The sequence below is a fragment of the Sceloporus occidentalis genome, unplaced genomic scaffold, assembly GCF_023333645.1.
Source record: "Sceloporus occidentalis isolate IW3139 unplaced genomic scaffold, rSceOcc1.0.p SCAF_4, whole genome shotgun sequence".
In the NCBI taxonomy this organism is placed as follows: domain Eukaryota; kingdom Metazoa; phylum Chordata; class Lepidosauria; order Squamata; family Phrynosomatidae; genus Sceloporus; species Sceloporus occidentalis.
This window is the reverse complement of record NW_028316984.1, coordinates 121,265,823-121,282,644: the sequence shown is the minus strand read 5'-3', so window position 1 is coordinate 121,282,644 and position 16,822 is coordinate 121,265,823.

The following is a 16,822-nucleotide window of genomic DNA, read 5'->3' as shown; positions in this document are numbered from 1 at the left end:
TGGCCTGTCGGAGGAGATCCGTCACATTACCACTTTAACCAGCTTTTTAAAAGCTATTAAGATGAATGTTTTCTGGCAGGTCTTTCCTGAATAGATACCAGCCACCAAAAATCCGAATCTGTTATATCCCTAACCTCTGCTACAGCCACTGTTCTATTTCCTTATTCTTTTAAGGTATGTTTTAAATTGTGTACTGTTTCTATTTTAGGAGGAAGGGAATATTGGGATGGAATTGTATTGTTTTAATGTGTAAGTCGCCCCAGTTGTGTTGCACAGAGAGGCGGGATATAAATAAAATAGTTGTTGTTGTTCTTTTATTGTTGTGAGCCACTCTGGGTTCCAATTTTGGGAAAAGAGCAGAATATAAATGAATATAACAACAACAACAACAAATATAATAATGCAGTCATGCTGACCACATGATCCACAGAGTAGTCTCTGACAATGCTGGCTCTTTGACTTAATAATGGGGATGAGCACTGGCCCTATAGCTGGTTACGACTAGATATTCATGCCAAGAGCAAACCTTTACCCTTACCCTTATATGAACTTTACTTTTGCAGAATATGCTCTGTTGTTTCTTTTTCTAAATGGATGGAAGGTTGGCTAAATGGATGGTGACAAACAAAACAATGGCTCAGAAGAATGTAGAGCCAGCCAAGGGTGGCTTTGAGTGGAATCAGTAACTTCCTCCACTCCATGAGCCACGCAGTAGGATCACTTGTGGCTGTATGCCCATGTCTGCATCTGAGTTTTTGCAGTTCAGTAGCTTGACACAAAACACTCAGATCAGTCAGCAGAGAGAAGTAAGACTGGGTCAAAGACAACTTAAGTAATACTGGTAGCATATTAGTCTTTTATAGTATAAAAAGGGAGAAGGAAGGGAGGAATAAAATGTGGCAGCATCTTTAAGACTAACTGTTTTTTATTTTTGTTTGTCATGGATGTGAAGCTACATCTTTGGATTTAGTGCCAAATGCATCCAGTTGGAACTACATCTGAAGAACTGGGTTTATATCCATGAAAGCTCATGCAAATTTTTTTTAAAAAAAACAGTCTTTAAGGTGCAGTCACATTTCTTCCCTTCCTCCCCCCTTCCTTATAGATGGGAAAAACTGAAGTTGAGAGATAAGTGATTAGCAAAATGCCAGCTGTACCAAATAATGTATTTAAAAATTGCAAATATAGCTGTTGGTATTGCTTAATTACTAGGAATCTGAAATCCTTGCAGATCTTCGTTCAATCATGCAACTCTACCAGTCCTACGGATCCCTGGTGGCGCAGTGGTTAAATGCCTGTACTGCAGCCATTCACTCAAAACCACAAGGTTGCGAGTGCTCAACTCAGGCTTGCATCCTTCCGAGGTCGCTAAAATGAGTACCCAGACTGTTGGGGGCAAATTAGCTTACTTGCTGTTCACCGCTATGATCTTTGGAATAGCGGTATATAAATAAAACAAATTATTATTATTATTACTGTACTTTCTGTCTAGTTCTTTATATGTATAGGGTAGGTTGTTATACTTTTTTTAATCTGGACTCTTGACAGTTGGCCTAAGGATTTAAATGGACAGGCCATTTGAAAACCATCAAAATTCTAAAACACACTGCAGAAATAATCCAGTTTGAGACCGCTTTAACTGCCCTGGCTCAGTACTAGGGAATCCTGGGAACTGTAGTTTATTGTGGCACCAGAGCTCTCTGACAGAGAAGACTAAATGTGTCACAAAACCCTTAGGGCTGGAGCGTGGCTTTGGTGTGACTTCTGGACTCTTAGGACACATGCATCATTGAAACACCATACCTCCACTGTGACTCGAAGCAGCTTTATTTTGGCTGTCTGTAACAGGTCTCTTTGATGAAGCATTAGGTTTGTGACACTAAGGCCACAAATGGATTAATAAATGCAAAAAGAAGTGTGACGTTGCTTTCTTTTCTTTATAATACAGTACAGTTCTATTATAACCCAGTGTTGAGAACTGGGTTAGTGCTGCCAATATCAATTTCTTCAAAAAAGAAAGTCAGTAGTCATTCCATTACAGGCAGTAATTTTTTTCCCTGGGTGATATGGATGTTCATTTACTAAAAACACCAATGATTTCCATCTCTCTGTTGCAATACATTTTTGGAAACATATTTATATGTGCCCTGCTTTAGTAAGTAAAAGAACTAAATACAGTCGCCCCTCCATATTTGCGACTTTGATATTTGCAGATTTGATTATTCACGGATTTCATTAATATGTTCTCTCTAGGACTGTCTAGGTCCTCCAGTGCGACTCTGTGTTCAACTTTAACTAAAAGTTGCACTGAAAGACCATTTGTAGCTACTCCAGTGCCATTCTACGGTCAGTGTATGTTGGACATTGACCACGGAGTTGCACTGGAGGACCTAGAGATTCCTAGAGAGGTGTCCTCTTGGGTAAAAACAGTGTTTTTGTTATTTGCGGTTTTTCCATATTCACGGGGTCTTGTTCCCCTAACCCTAGCGAATATGGAAGGACAACTGTACAATTAAATAGCATATGGCCACCAGATGGCACTCCTGTGTGCAAGAGTACTTCAGTTTCTTGTTTAGGTTTAGCTTCAGGATTGTTATATTGAAGGTGTATTGAATGAAGTTGAACTGTTACAAGGGTTCCCAGGTGTATAATGTGGGTTGGTTGATTTCTTGCTATATCTTTCCTGGGTTACATTTTTATGGTGGTATAAAAATGTCAGGTTGCCCTGAATTTTCTGACTGCAAATTATGTGTTCTATGGCTGTTCTATTGAGTATCCAGATTTAAATCCCAGTAAACCAGATTAGGCTCATTTACACTTACATTTAAACCGGTTTGGGATTCGCCTTTGCTCTGTGTTGGTAAATCAATTCCAAAAGGTCCGTTGTTCCCATTATGAAAGCAGATCGTTTGCAGGTAGTTGCAATATCAGTGAATTGAATCTTCTATGAATTATATATGTTTTTTAAAAAAATGCACCCATAGGTCACAATACAAGCACAAAGGCAGCGCTGGGGGGGGGGGGAGAGGATGGTGGATCTACAAAAACCTGAGGAGGTAAACACCCCTCTGCCATTAGTCCCTCTCCTCCAGAATGATGCAATTCAGATCCATTGTTCCCACTTGTTGAACACACTCCAGAATCGATTATTTCCAAAATAACCACCAAAGAACTACTGTCAGGAAAGAGCGGGTTTTTTGTGTTTTCCTTGCTTCATCACTATTGAAACCGATCAGACTAGGATCAGAACCAGTTTCAAATGGAAACAACAATCATATAAACCAATCGGCAATTTGCTTTAAAGCATAGTGGAAACAAGCCCCTTTAGGTCATGCAACCAGTACTGAAAGAGAATTGTCTGTGATATAGTTGGGGCAGACTCTCTAAATCAAGACTACCTTGTTAGGAGAAAGAAGTAAAAGACGGATATGTACAAATCAGAAGAACAATTTGGATTTTGAAGATAGTAGATGTAAAGACACTGTACTCTTGAAAGTAGAAGAGAAAAACTTTACATAGGTCAGTGTAGAAGAGTGACAAAGAAGATCCTGAGCAGAAAAAGAGAGAAAGTAAAAAATCTGGAGAATTTTTGGAAAAGGCAATCATTTGCAAAGACTTTGGCCTAATACAGTGATTCTCAAATGGTGAAGCAGAACCCCAGGGGTGTGTGTGTGGGGGGGGTGGGGGTGGGAGTTGGTATGAGAGTTGCTCAACATGCGTTGAGGTAAATATTGAATTTACTTAAATAAAGCTGTTCTAATTTTGAATTATGCCATTTTCTTATAAATGTTAAAATATGAATATACATGAATGTGTGAATGAAAATATACACACTAAATAAACAAAATATTTTTATTCATATACTCTGTTGCATGTGAGGCAATCTGATGTCCACATGTAGATGTAAAGGGGAGGGTAAAGGGTAAAAAAATTCAGTACCACTAGTCTAATAGATTGTCCCTGATGGCTTCCATGAATAATGGCAAATGCTACATAAACACCTTACTATAATATATTTTGGAGGAGCCCAAATAATATGCTGAATCTTGATGTCTGAATTCTGTTGGACAAATTTGGGTGATCTTCAGTTATTATTATTATTATTATTATTATTATTATTATTATTATTAACCTTTATTTATAAAGCGCTGTAAATTTACACAGCGCTGTACATACAATCTTTTTAATTGGATGGTTCCCTGCCCTCAGGCTTACAATCTAAAAAGACACAACACAAAGGGAGTGGTGGTGGGGAAGAGGCCTCTCTAGTAGGATAATAAATATAGAATACATAGCAATATAGGAAATGATTCAATAAAACAGGCAACAAAAGAACATCAAATAGCAAGTGACAATTATGCAATGCCTGGGAACGCTGCCCTGAACAGGATGGTCTTCAACTCCGTTTTGAAGCTGGTTAAAGAAGTGATGGCTCTTGTTCGCAGGGGAAGAAGGTTCCAGGAGTGAGGGGCAGTGAGTGAAAAGGGGTGAATCCAAGATGGGGCAGAGGAAATCCTGGGCTGGGACAGCAGCCCTTGACTACCAGAACAGAGGGCCTGAGTGGGAAGGTGAGGAGAAATAAGGTCTGATAAGTAAGGAGGGGCCAGTCCATGAAGGGCTTTAAATGTCGACAGCAGGAGCTAACACTGAATGCGGAAAGGGAGGGGGAGCCAGTGAAGGGATGCCAACACAGGAGAGATGTGGTCAGAGCGGTGGGTGGAAGTGATAATGCGTGCAGCTGAATGCTGGACAGAGATTAAAGGATGGAGGTGAGAAAGAGGAAGCCCAGTCAGGAGGACGTTACAGTAATCAAGTCGTGAGATCACTAGGGCATGGACCAGGATCTTGGCAGCAGAGGCGGAGAGATATGGTCGCATTTTAGCAATATTGTACAAAAAGAATCTACAAGCCTTGGCTGTGGTCTGGATCTGAGGGATACACGACAGAGAAGTATCAAGGATAAAACCAAGACTGCGGGCTTGCTGGACTGGTTGAATAGAAATGTTGTCCACAGAGACAGAAAAGGAGTGTTGAAGGGTGGGCTTAGGAGGAAAGACAAGAAGCTCCGTCTTGGACATGTTGAGCTTCAAACGCATGGTATTTCACTTATTAATATAATATTTGTGATGGCGAAAAAAGATGGGCTAGTCTGTTGGTGAGAACCAGTGTGGGGTGTTGTGGTTTGAATGTTGGATTATGAGACCAGGGCTCAATTCCCAACTTGGCCATAAAACCCACCGGGTGACCTTGGGCAAGTCACATGCTCTCAGCCTCAGGGAAGAGCAGTGACAAACCTCCTCTGAACAAAACTTGCCAAGAATACCACATGATAGGTTCACCTTAGGGTTGCAATAAATTGATCACTTTAAGGCATGCAACAGCAAAATGTGTAGTGGTAGCTGGTGCCTGGCATGTCAGCTGCAGTGGCTTCACTTCAGTATGAACTTTAAAGGAGCTATGCCAGGGGCTGAACCTTCCACCTCTCATAGACTGAGCCTCTTGGATAGCTAAAGTTCAGACTACTTTCACCCTGGCCTAATTTTGTGCTGGTACTATACCTGTTTCTCTGACAGGAGGAAGTTTGCATCTGGCTTAACTTGACTTCTCCCTTGCCCCACTCAGTCACTGCCTCCCTTGTGGCTCTTCTGCAAGCAGACCTTAGCCACCACAGCAATTTTGTCCACAGATTCCTCTGTTGGCATATCTTTGAGACTGGCCAGTAGGAGACACTTGTCCTGCAGAAGATGTTTATGCTTAATCCTAATTCCCTACAATAGGGGTGAGAATGATGTGATCTTCCAGATGTTGTTGGATTGCAGCTCCCAGCAGCTTCAGCCAACATGGCCAAGAGTTCTAGGAGTACGGTGCAACAACATATGGAGGGCCATATTATTCCCACTCCTGTCCTACAGCCAGCATAGCAAGGAGTTATGCTTGTAATGTTCATCTTGCTATTTTGTTTGTGATCTAACAGTACATAATTTTAGGAAAAGGGTGAGCTATAATGTACAAACATAAGCTTGCATCCTGTCATGATGTTGTAAATTACACTTAGGTCTTAGCACAAGAGATTTCAGCTAAACATTAAGAACTTCTTGACAGTAAGAACACGCTTCCTCAGAGAGTGGCAATCAGAGATTGGGCTGCCATTTGTTGTGGGTGCTTTGACTGTGTATTCCTGCATGGCAGGAGGGGTTGGACTGGATGGCCCTTGTGTGGCATGACCAGTCATCCTTCTTTTCCTTATGTGCCTGGGAAGAATATCAAAATGTCCTCCATTTTAGGCATGACTAAGAAGCATGAATTTAAATTTATATGAGTGTTTCTAGCTTTTATTTGGGCATGTCTAACATTTTTCTTGAATGTCCTACATTTTACAGTGCCTTGTGCTCCTTTGAGGTCACCCTTCTTTTGTAATCTCTTCCAACTCTATGATTCTATAATATCATAACTGCTTTGTATTCTCATTTGCACTCGTGGTACTATTGCCATGACCACAAATGACCCTGAAACCCACCTTAAAAGCCAATAAGCCATCTGGAGTGATGAAATTTGTGTTGCTGCCAAGCAGAGCACTGCAGAATGATGTGACCAGGCCCATCAGAGAGTGATACTGTGAGGAGCAGGAGCAGGGACCCTTATGGAGACCAGTCACAACCCTTCTTCCCAGTGCCACTCTCTGGTGGAAGGGGAGTGATCACATCCTGCAGCCCCCACTCAACAGCAGCACTGACCTCTGTCACTCCAGATGGCTGACTGGCTTTATGGAGGGTTTTAGGAGCTGGGAGGGATGATAAACACATACAACATTATGGGCTATGTATTTGATGGTGGATCTTGGCAAACATGTTTCACACTGTATATGCAATATAATGAGAACCTGCTCTTAGTATGTTTTGTTTTACACTGGGAATCACAGTTTCATGTTGGTTATTCTATGGTAAGATTACACTACATGTTATTCCCACTTTTAACTATCAGGAATGGTGGTCATAGCCTGTTTTATTTCATCTATTGCCAGCCCCTGTGTTAGCAATGTTTGCATATAATAAATGAATTAATATTAAATTAAAGGATTGTGAAATTGTGACCATCTCCTTCAAATCCATTCATTTGTCTAACCTGCAGAAATAGACCCTTTGCACAGGTGGTTTCATTCTCTGTAAAGTATTTGGATATTATTGTTGGTTGGCAGAGCATTTTTAATGTGTTGTATGCCTTCAAGTAATTTCCAAATTATATGCCCACAAGAGGAACCTATCACTGGGTTTTCTGGGTTGAGAGTATGTGACTCGTCCAGTGGGTTTCAAAACCTGAATGGGGTCATAGTCCAGTGTTCAAACCACTACACCACACTAGCTCAGTTCTTATTCATATTGCTCCCAAAGGGAGTGTGTTATTCCTGCTGTTGTTATCATCATTTTACACTGGTGATGAACTAATCAGACCAGATTGATCTGTTCAGTGTCACACACTGAATCTGTGGTAGAACAGCTATTTAAACCCAGTTCCTGCAAGTCCAACACACTTCCAGATGTCCTGATCCTTCTGTGAGAGAGCAATGAATGGTAATTCTTCAAGGGATCTGCTTCAAAGTTGTATGAATGATCATACAATAAAACACTATTGATGCAGTTCATCAAGAAAAGGTTTTCAGAACCTTTGGTAAACAAGAAATGTGTCCACATCAAAGAGATTATGAACTGTTTGATGGAAAGTAATTGACAAAGCAAAGCAAAACAAATGAAAAATTGTAGTCTCTATGGCTTGGCTTCTTCACATACGGAACTAAATCACTGGTTATATTGGTCAAAATTAAAGGCCTTCATTGCATGCTCACATGATATCAATTATTAGGTACAAAATAAATTATTTTGCTTTAAACCCTGTATTGGTGCTAGTAAACTACAGAATGCATGAGACAAAATAAAATATGCACCTTTTTCATGAATTGGAATTCAACATGTGAAAGTTCTTTTTCAAAGAGCACCAATAGTTGTGGTATTACTACTCAAGAATAATGGTTGCCAACATCTCTTTTATTCCTGCCACAAAATGGCATACCATTTACCCCACTAGAAGTGAGCAATGTAAAGGGATAACCTGTTTATTTGTTAAAACATTTACATGTTTCTTTTGTTTCCAAAATTGGTGATCATCAGAGTAGAAAACAGATAATCATGTTCACTCATATAACATTCAGCTATTCAAACATAACAATCAAGAGACCAATAAAATAAATAAATAAGCCAGTAGTTATAAGTGAGAACCAGTGTGGGATAGTGGTTTCATAATTGGACTAGAACTCTGGAGACTAGGGTTCTATTCCCTGATTGGCCATGGAAACCTGCTGAGTGACCTTCAGTGAGTCACACCTTCTTTGTGTGTTGTCCCCATCTTCAAAAAGGGGAAAAAAGAGGATCCCAACAATTATCGTCCAGTTAGTCTGACATCAATACCAGGAAAGATTCTAGAGCAGATCATTAAACAGAGAGTCTGTGAACATCTAGAAAACAATGCCATAATCACAAAAAGTCAACATGGGTTTCAGAGAAACAAGTCATGCCAGACAAATCTGATCTCTTTCTTTGATAAAATTACCAGCTTGGTAGATGAAGGGAATGCTGTGGATATAGTATATCTTGATTTCAGTAAGGCCTTTGACAAGGTTTCCCATGATATTCTTGCAAACAAGCTTGTAAAATGTGGGCTAGACAAAGTAACTGTTAAATGGATCTGTAATTGGTTGACCGGCCGAACCCAAAGGGTGCTCAACAATGGCTCTTTTTCCTCCTGGAGGGAAGTGACCAGTGGGGTCCCACAGGGCTCTGTCCTGGGCCCAGTGCTATTCAACATCTTTATCAATGACCTGGATGACAGAATTGGGAGCACACTTATCAAATTTGCAGATGACACCAAATTAGGAGGAATAGTTAATACTCCAGAGGACAGGACCAACATTCAAAATGATCTGAATAGACTAGAAAGCTGGGCCAAAGCTAACAAAATAAAATTCAACACAGAGAAATGTAAGGTACTGCACTTAGGGCAGAAAAATGAAATGCACAGATATAGGATGGGAGACACATTGCTGAATGAAAGTACATGTGAAAGAGATCTAGGAGTCCAAGTAGACCATAAGTTGAACATGAGTCAACAGTGTGATGCGGCAGCTAAAAAGGCCAATGCAATTCTAGGCTGCATCAATAAAAGTATAGTGTCTAGATCAAGAGAAGTAATAGTGTCACTGTATTCTGCTCTGGTCAGGCCCCACCTGGAATATTGTGTCCAGTTCTGGGCACCACAATTCAAAAAGGACATTGAGAAACTGGAGCGTGTCCAGAGGAGGGCGACTAAAATGGTGAAAGGTCTGGAAACCTTGCCCTATGAGGAACGACTCAGGGAGCTGGGGATGTTTAGCCTGGAGAAGAGAAGGTTAAGAGGTGATATGATAGCCCTGTTTAAATATTTGAAAGGATGTCACATTGAGGAGGGAGCAAGCTTGTTTTCTGCTGCTCCAGAGAACAGGACCCGGAACAATGGATGCAAGCTACAGGAAAAGAGATTCCACCTCAACATTAGGAAGAACTTCCTGACAGTAAGGGCTGTTCGACAGTGGAACAAACTCCCCCGGAGTGTAGTGGAGTCTCCTTCCTTGGAGGTCTTTAAGCAGAGGCTAGATGGCCATCTGTTGGGAATGCTTTGATTTGGATTTCCTGCATGGCAGGGGGTTGGACTGGATGGCCCTTGTGGTCTCTTCCAACTCTATGATTCTATGATTCTATGATTCTTGGCCCCAGGAAACTCCATGATAGGATCATCTTAGGGTCTCCATGAGTTGGAAATGACTTGCAGGCACATAAGAACAAAGTTATAAAATGGCAGTAAGAGCAATCAGTTAAAAAGACAAAAAGATCCCCTCAAATTACAGAGATCTGCTATTTCTGAGAGCTATCAAGGCTGGGAGATGTATCTTCGCTTGGCACATGATGACAGAAAGAGAAAGAAAACAGTCACATCTTACAGGCACAGAAGTCAACAGATTGGACAGCAGCACTGAAAAGACCCTGGCCAAGATCACACATCCAGCAGGTGCAATGTAATGCCCCCCCCCCCCCGGCACCCGGTGTCCTCCCCTTACCCTAGCAGCTGTCAAGCCCTGTGAGAGGCCACCACTGCTTACCAGCGGTGAGGATAGGTTAGAGAAGGTGGCAAGTCAGGCAATGAAGAAGCAGCTGGACTTAGTTTAGAGTTGGGAAGAAACTTGGGTCTGCTCACAGATGGATTATGGTGAGATGTACTCTATTTCTGTTTAAAAAACAATAAACTAGAATAAGAAAATTTTATGCAAATCTGTCTACTTTTATCCTTTTCTTGGTGATGCATATCCTTTTTTGGGGTGGGGGGATCTGCACATCACTAGCTAAGTACTACTTTAGTTAAGGATCTTACCATTTGGGAATGCTTCCACTGGAGATGTTTTGTGTTTAGCCCATGTTTGACTGACTGACCAATATGTTCAGCAATCTGACAGAGAAGGCTAAATATCTCAGAAAACTACAAATCCCAGAATTCCATAGCACTGAGTCATAGCTGTTAAAGCAGTGTCAAACTGCATTAATTCTATAGTGCAGATTAGACCATAGGAAAGAATCCCCCATTGCTTCAGTCACTGTCCCAGTAGGCACCATGCTAGCTATAGTTTTGAATGTCTGCTAGAACTGAGGAAATGTGGGAAGGAAGACTGAAAAAATTGTATGTGCCATTGCACACGATATATTCCTGTTTCTCCTTTCCACAGTGCCTTTGCTGAGCATGCATTCAATACAAGAGCTGGGCACTTTCACTCTTGAGCCAAATACATATAAATTGAGCAATGCTGTATGTACATGTACATAAACCCTGAAGGCAACTCCTCCTCTGTTCACTGAAACTTCTTCCCTTGTAAGTATTTTACAGGTTGCAATATTAAAACAAGAAGTCTAAATTGGCTGTGCACTGCTGGCAAAGCAATAAATGAGAAATTATTTGACAAGCTTTAGATAACACCAGGTTGTGACAGGGAGGCTGCGTCTAGGTTACATGACTGAAAATGCTTTTTCTATTCTGCCTTTTGTTCTCATTCTTTTGATTTATTAACATAGGCTTCTTTTTGATCAGGCCATACCTTGTCAGTCACTGAGGTCCCACCCATGGACTTTTGATTTCTTTTTCATCGAGTGGCCTTGGCAGAGGACTCTTAAAAAGACAGGGGGAAAGGATTTGGGGCTGTCATATAAAACCTGCGTTTCTTAGCTTTCAATATCTCATTGAGTCTCTCACAGCTTTGATATTTTAAGTAGGGATCACAATAAAGGGACAACAAATGACTGAAAAGGTAATGCAGTATACTGGGCTGGTTAATGGCTCAGTATGTCTCAGGGAAACCTGTTGAAAGAAGTCTCCCTTCCCGGGAGTGCTATTTAATTTCGGCATAAGGGTTTCCCTGATGAATTTAAATTAATATCTGGCCTATGGTTTTAGCATCATTCCTTTGCTTCGTTCTGCTTAGTAAACCACATAGAACTTCAATCCTAGTCTAGGTTTGACACTCTATTTAATTATGTGGATCAAATATAGTGAAAAATACATATTAAAGCATAGTGTGTCTGTGTGCTTGTGTGTGCCTCTCTGTGTGTGCATGTGTGTGTATGTACATAATACCTTATCTTTATAGCTCTATTGTATGCCTCCTCCTTTATATGGCAACTAGTTCAGTCAAGACAAGAGGAAATGACATACTCTATTGCACAACTGCTGTCCCCTGACAGTAATGATATTCTTCCAATTTGTCTCTTTGGTAATGATATACTAAGCCTGGTAAGTATTTTAAATAGTGAATTCCTAATTGCAACATGAAACCTAGAGCACAGCCAGCATTTGCTACTGAGAGTGGTGAAGTGAGGCATTTGTTGGGGCCCTGGGATCAACAGAAGGCTTGCTACATGATAGTACTGACTTTTTTGTTTTGCACAAAACATCACAAGAAACTCAAGGGCACAAAAATACACATGCCTTGGTTTGCATGCATGTCTAATTGCAAATCTGAGGCTCACTCACTGGGGAGGCTTTATCAGAGGGCTCCCAGGACGTTGGAGATAGTACCAGATCTTAGAAATGTTTTTCCAGAAACCCCAGTAGCTATGCTGGCTGGGGGGCTCTGGAAGTTGTATTCCAAGGGCTACTTTTCCCAACTTCAAGTCAATATTGTTCAAATCTTTAAACAACATGACCGTTCACTAATATTCATGCTGTTAGATAAGCACATAATGTTACTTTTTAGGAAATGTACATCTCTCTGTTTTCATACACAAATAGGCTTGTCAAAGCATCAAATAAAAGAAACAGCAATGATCTAATAAAAGATCAGAAATAGTCAAAACATTTTTTTAAAAAACCCAACTGAAATCCAGCCCCTCAAATTATCATCAAAATTACAGAAGTGAGCCACGTTGATGGAATTATCAACAAGATGGACAAAATGGCATTTCACTTGTTGCTGTGTACCTTCAAGACATTTTCCACTTATGGCAACCCTATCACATGGTTTTCTTGGCAGGATTTGTTTAACTCCTCTGAAGTTGACTTAGCTTTCATAAAAAGAAGTGTTGAACGTTATTCCAAATTTCCAGAGATCTAGTTCCATGACAAAGAGGGTGACATCAGTTCCAAATACATGTTATTCAAAGAAGTAGTCATGTTATTCTCTTGCAACACAAAAAAGAGGAAAGGAGAGATGAGGGGGAAATATGGCAGCAAGTTTAAGACTTTATTTAATGGGCATTTGGCCTGTTACAGACTGCCAAAATAAAGCTGCTTCGGGTCTCTTTGGAGGTATGCTATTTAAATGAAGCATGGGTCCTAAGAGTCCAGAGGTCGCGCCAAAGCCACACTCCATTCCTAAGCACAGGAGTGCAGCTTTGGTGCAGCTTCCGGATTCTTAGGGTGCATGCATCATTTAAACAGCATACCTCCAAAGAGACCCGAAGCAGCTTTATTTTGGCAGTCTGGAACAGGCCCTACTTCTTCAGATACAGTACTGAATGATATTAAGATATAAGACATATTTCTACACTTGTGGGGGGGGGATCAGAATGTAATTAGATCCAGAAAGATAGAAATCGTGACCCTTGCCTTAAATTTTCAAAGAGCTGGGCAAAATGATACAAGTCTTTCAGATCTTTACAGTGGTCAATTAGTATTGATGTGTGAAAGCAATAAATAAGCAGATGCATGTTATGGTAGGGTAAGTGAGCACTTAACACATTTTCACATTCATCCTAAATGTCAGGTTGAGCTTATATTTTTTAAAAGATATAAATGTAAGTATATTCATGTTGGAATTGCCAAAGACTCTTAAGAAGCCTATTCCTACCCCAAATGCAAACACTGATATGAGCTATATCTGATAAAAGCTTCATAGGATTGGAATGGCTTTGGTTTAACTGACAGAACTGTGGACTCTAGAATAAAATCCACCAGTCTTACTGAAGCCTCTGGGAACTTTACAGGCACCTTTAGCATCATGAGGAATCAATGAAGCTGCCACCTGTGTTGTTTCATCTGAGACAAGATTGCTCAATTAAGGCACAAAGAGGTGTTTTTCACTTCTATTTTTAAGTGAAAGGGCAAGAAGGGCAAGATGGAGGATAATAGAAATGAGATGGCCTGAGAGATAGATGGCTTAAGATCATATAAATTTTATGCATAAATCTAAGGAAAGGATTCAAAGAAGTGAGTGAAGTCACTGGTGGGTGGCACTATTTCCAGTTGTATGCTTCATAACTTAAGGAAACATCAAGCCATGACTGGCATATCAGCTCTCACCACTCTAAGCACAGTTGTTTTTAGTAAATTCAGTTTAACAGGTTCAGCTGCAGCTCATCATTCACTGAATAACCAAGGAGCCAAATATACATACAGAGAACTCAAGGTATTAGTAGGCAATAAAAAGATTTGGGCTCAGGACACAAATCTTCTTTAAATTTGTTTTTGTGAGGTCCTGTACAAACCAACCTAAAAGGCTGGCCTAGGGACAGAGTCGGGGCGTCATGTCCAAATGATGCATGCCTCGACTCTGCCCACAGGGTGCCATGATGCTGCATGGTGCTCCACATGGTCCATGGCATCATGGCACTCCTCCAGTGCTGTGTCCAGATGATGCAGTGCTGAAAGAGCGCCGTATAGCTGCACTGCCCTTGGACAGGGCCACAAGCTAAAGTTCTGACTTTAGTGATTAGTTGTATGTCTTTGCTCTTCAGTATCTTTTCCACTTCCTTCATAGCTGCCCTTCCCATTCCTAGTCTTCTTCTTATTTGCTAACTGCAGTCTCTATTCTGGTCAATGTTTGATCCTAGATATGAGAAATCTTTAACTATTTCAATTTCTTTAACTTCAATTTCTTTAACTTCAATTTTTAAATACCCCTTCCTAAAATACAAATTCCAGGATTCCATAGACTGTTGTAATGTGTAATTGTGTCAGAGGCCACTTGGACAAATGCTGGGAAACTACCAAACAATTGAATCATGGGAAAGTGTGTGTGGCCATCTGGGACTACAGGAAGGCCAGGACTTGAGGGTTGTCACTTCTGTTCTAAGCGATGATTGACATTTTAAGGAAATGTACGTGGTATGCTGTGATCACAGTGCTTAGCCATGGTATATCATTTGCAGAAATGGCCATCACTCTGGAGGTTTACAGCTTCAGCTGTGCACATTAATCCACCTACAGTGTGCATTAGTGTCATGGCAATGAGAATCATCACCAGCGCTTGATTAATAGAGTATGGAATTTCAGAAATGGAATTTGAACATGCTGCCAGAGTCCAAAACATTAGCTGCCTTATCAAAGCCAAGGGTTTGTTTTTTTAAAATGAGATCTCACAGATCTCTTTCTTTAATGTGATCACTCTATGGAATAATGCATAATAGACAATTTCCAATGGTAACTAGAGACACCAGCTATGTAAAGATCTGAGCAACTTGAGACACTTGCTTAATGCAATGAGATCTTCATCTCCAAAACACCTGTCTAGCCTGTGACTGACAAACAATCATGTCATCATTCATCTCTGAATTTGTCAGGCTAAATTCCAGGAGGTTGATAAGCCAACTACAACACAGGTGTCAGGTTTGGTTAAATAGTTAAACATGTTCTCATATGGAACTCAATTAATTATTCGGTGATGTCACCATCTTTTCCTTGTTGCCCTGTCACTTAGAAATAGAGATTGGAATTTATCATGGTGCAAAGTGAATGTTAAGATTAATTTCTGGTATTAAAGAACCACCATGTGCCTTTGATGCATTCTCTGCTTTCAATCTCCTATCTTTAATTTAAAATGCCAGTGTTTATTAAGATATAATTGGAAATATCCAGAATTCTGTAGAAAATGTATGTATTATGTCCTTCCAGTAATAAAAGATACTCTGAGCACCTTACAATAAGAGAAAATCAATAGCATAAAGTGATTTTTTAAAAATAAAAACCATTATCATGAAGTTTAAATAAAAGATAAAAACTGCCAGCAAAAATAATAAAACAGTTACATACCTTCTGATATTTTTTCACATGAAAATCACGATATGTGTGGCTGAGCAACATCAAACTGTGGTGGAAAGAGGGCTAAGGTTATTAATAAGAGTTTGGCCCAAAACAGATGGGCCAAAAAAAAAAAAAAATGCAGTGGGTCTGCGCTGGTGCTATTTGCACCAGGGCTGCAGCAACTGCATACTCCCAGACCTAATATGGGGAGCTGCCACAGTTTTGAACCAGACTGGCAAAAGAAGCTGTATTGTACTACTCCTTTTTGGCCCAGTTTCCTTTAGAAAGAAGCAGCATTGTCACAGTTTCTAGTTGCACTGAGGGCATGTGTCATCTAAATGCTATGCCCTGATGCCACAGGAAATTGCGTCATTTCGCCCATCTGTTTCAGGCCTTACACAACCAACATTAAATTTAAAATATTATTGTAAAATTAAACTATCTCAGTCACAAAGTGAATTAGTAAATTATGAAAACCAGTAAAACCAAGCCTTAATATATATGGTGTATTTAATAATCCATTAAATGTTGGGGGCAATCTGTGTGTGTGTGTGTGTGTGTGTGTGTGTGTGTGTGTGTGAGAGAGAGAGAGAGAGAGAGAGAGAGAGAGAGAGAGAGAGAGAGAGAGAGAGAGAGAGAGATTTAAAACTTCATGCATAGTTCTAGGAGTGCTATAATTCCAAGGAATCTCAAACAAAGTCCCACTTATCCTGTTTTTTAGAAGGTGTTTTTGTTATTTTTGTTGTTGTGTGCCTTCTGGTCATTTCTGATCGGTGTTGACTCTAATGTGACACTATGAAGGTGGTGACTGGCAGAATTTGATTGTGATTTCTTCTGAGGCTGAGAGAGTGTGACTTGCCCAAAGTCACCCAGTGGGTGTCCATGGCAGAACAGATGGTCTTCCATTGTCCTCATCCAACACTCAAACCATTACACCACACAGACTTTTTGAAAAGGTGTATTTATTCCTTTTCCTTATCAGAAGCAATTAAAGTATGTGATCACACAGCATAGACCTTCCATTTCAAAGTTCTGAGATAGTTGTACTAGCAGCAGTAGCTCTTGCTTTTGTTCGTACGCTATTGCAAAGGCACCCTCTTCTCCCTGAAATGTTGGCTGTTTTCTGCTGACTTGAGAAAGAGGGACATTTTGAAACCAGCAGAGAAACCAGGAAGGAAGTGTGATCATCCCACCAGAACAGCAGTGCATGCTGTTATAACAAATTAATTTGTTTTTA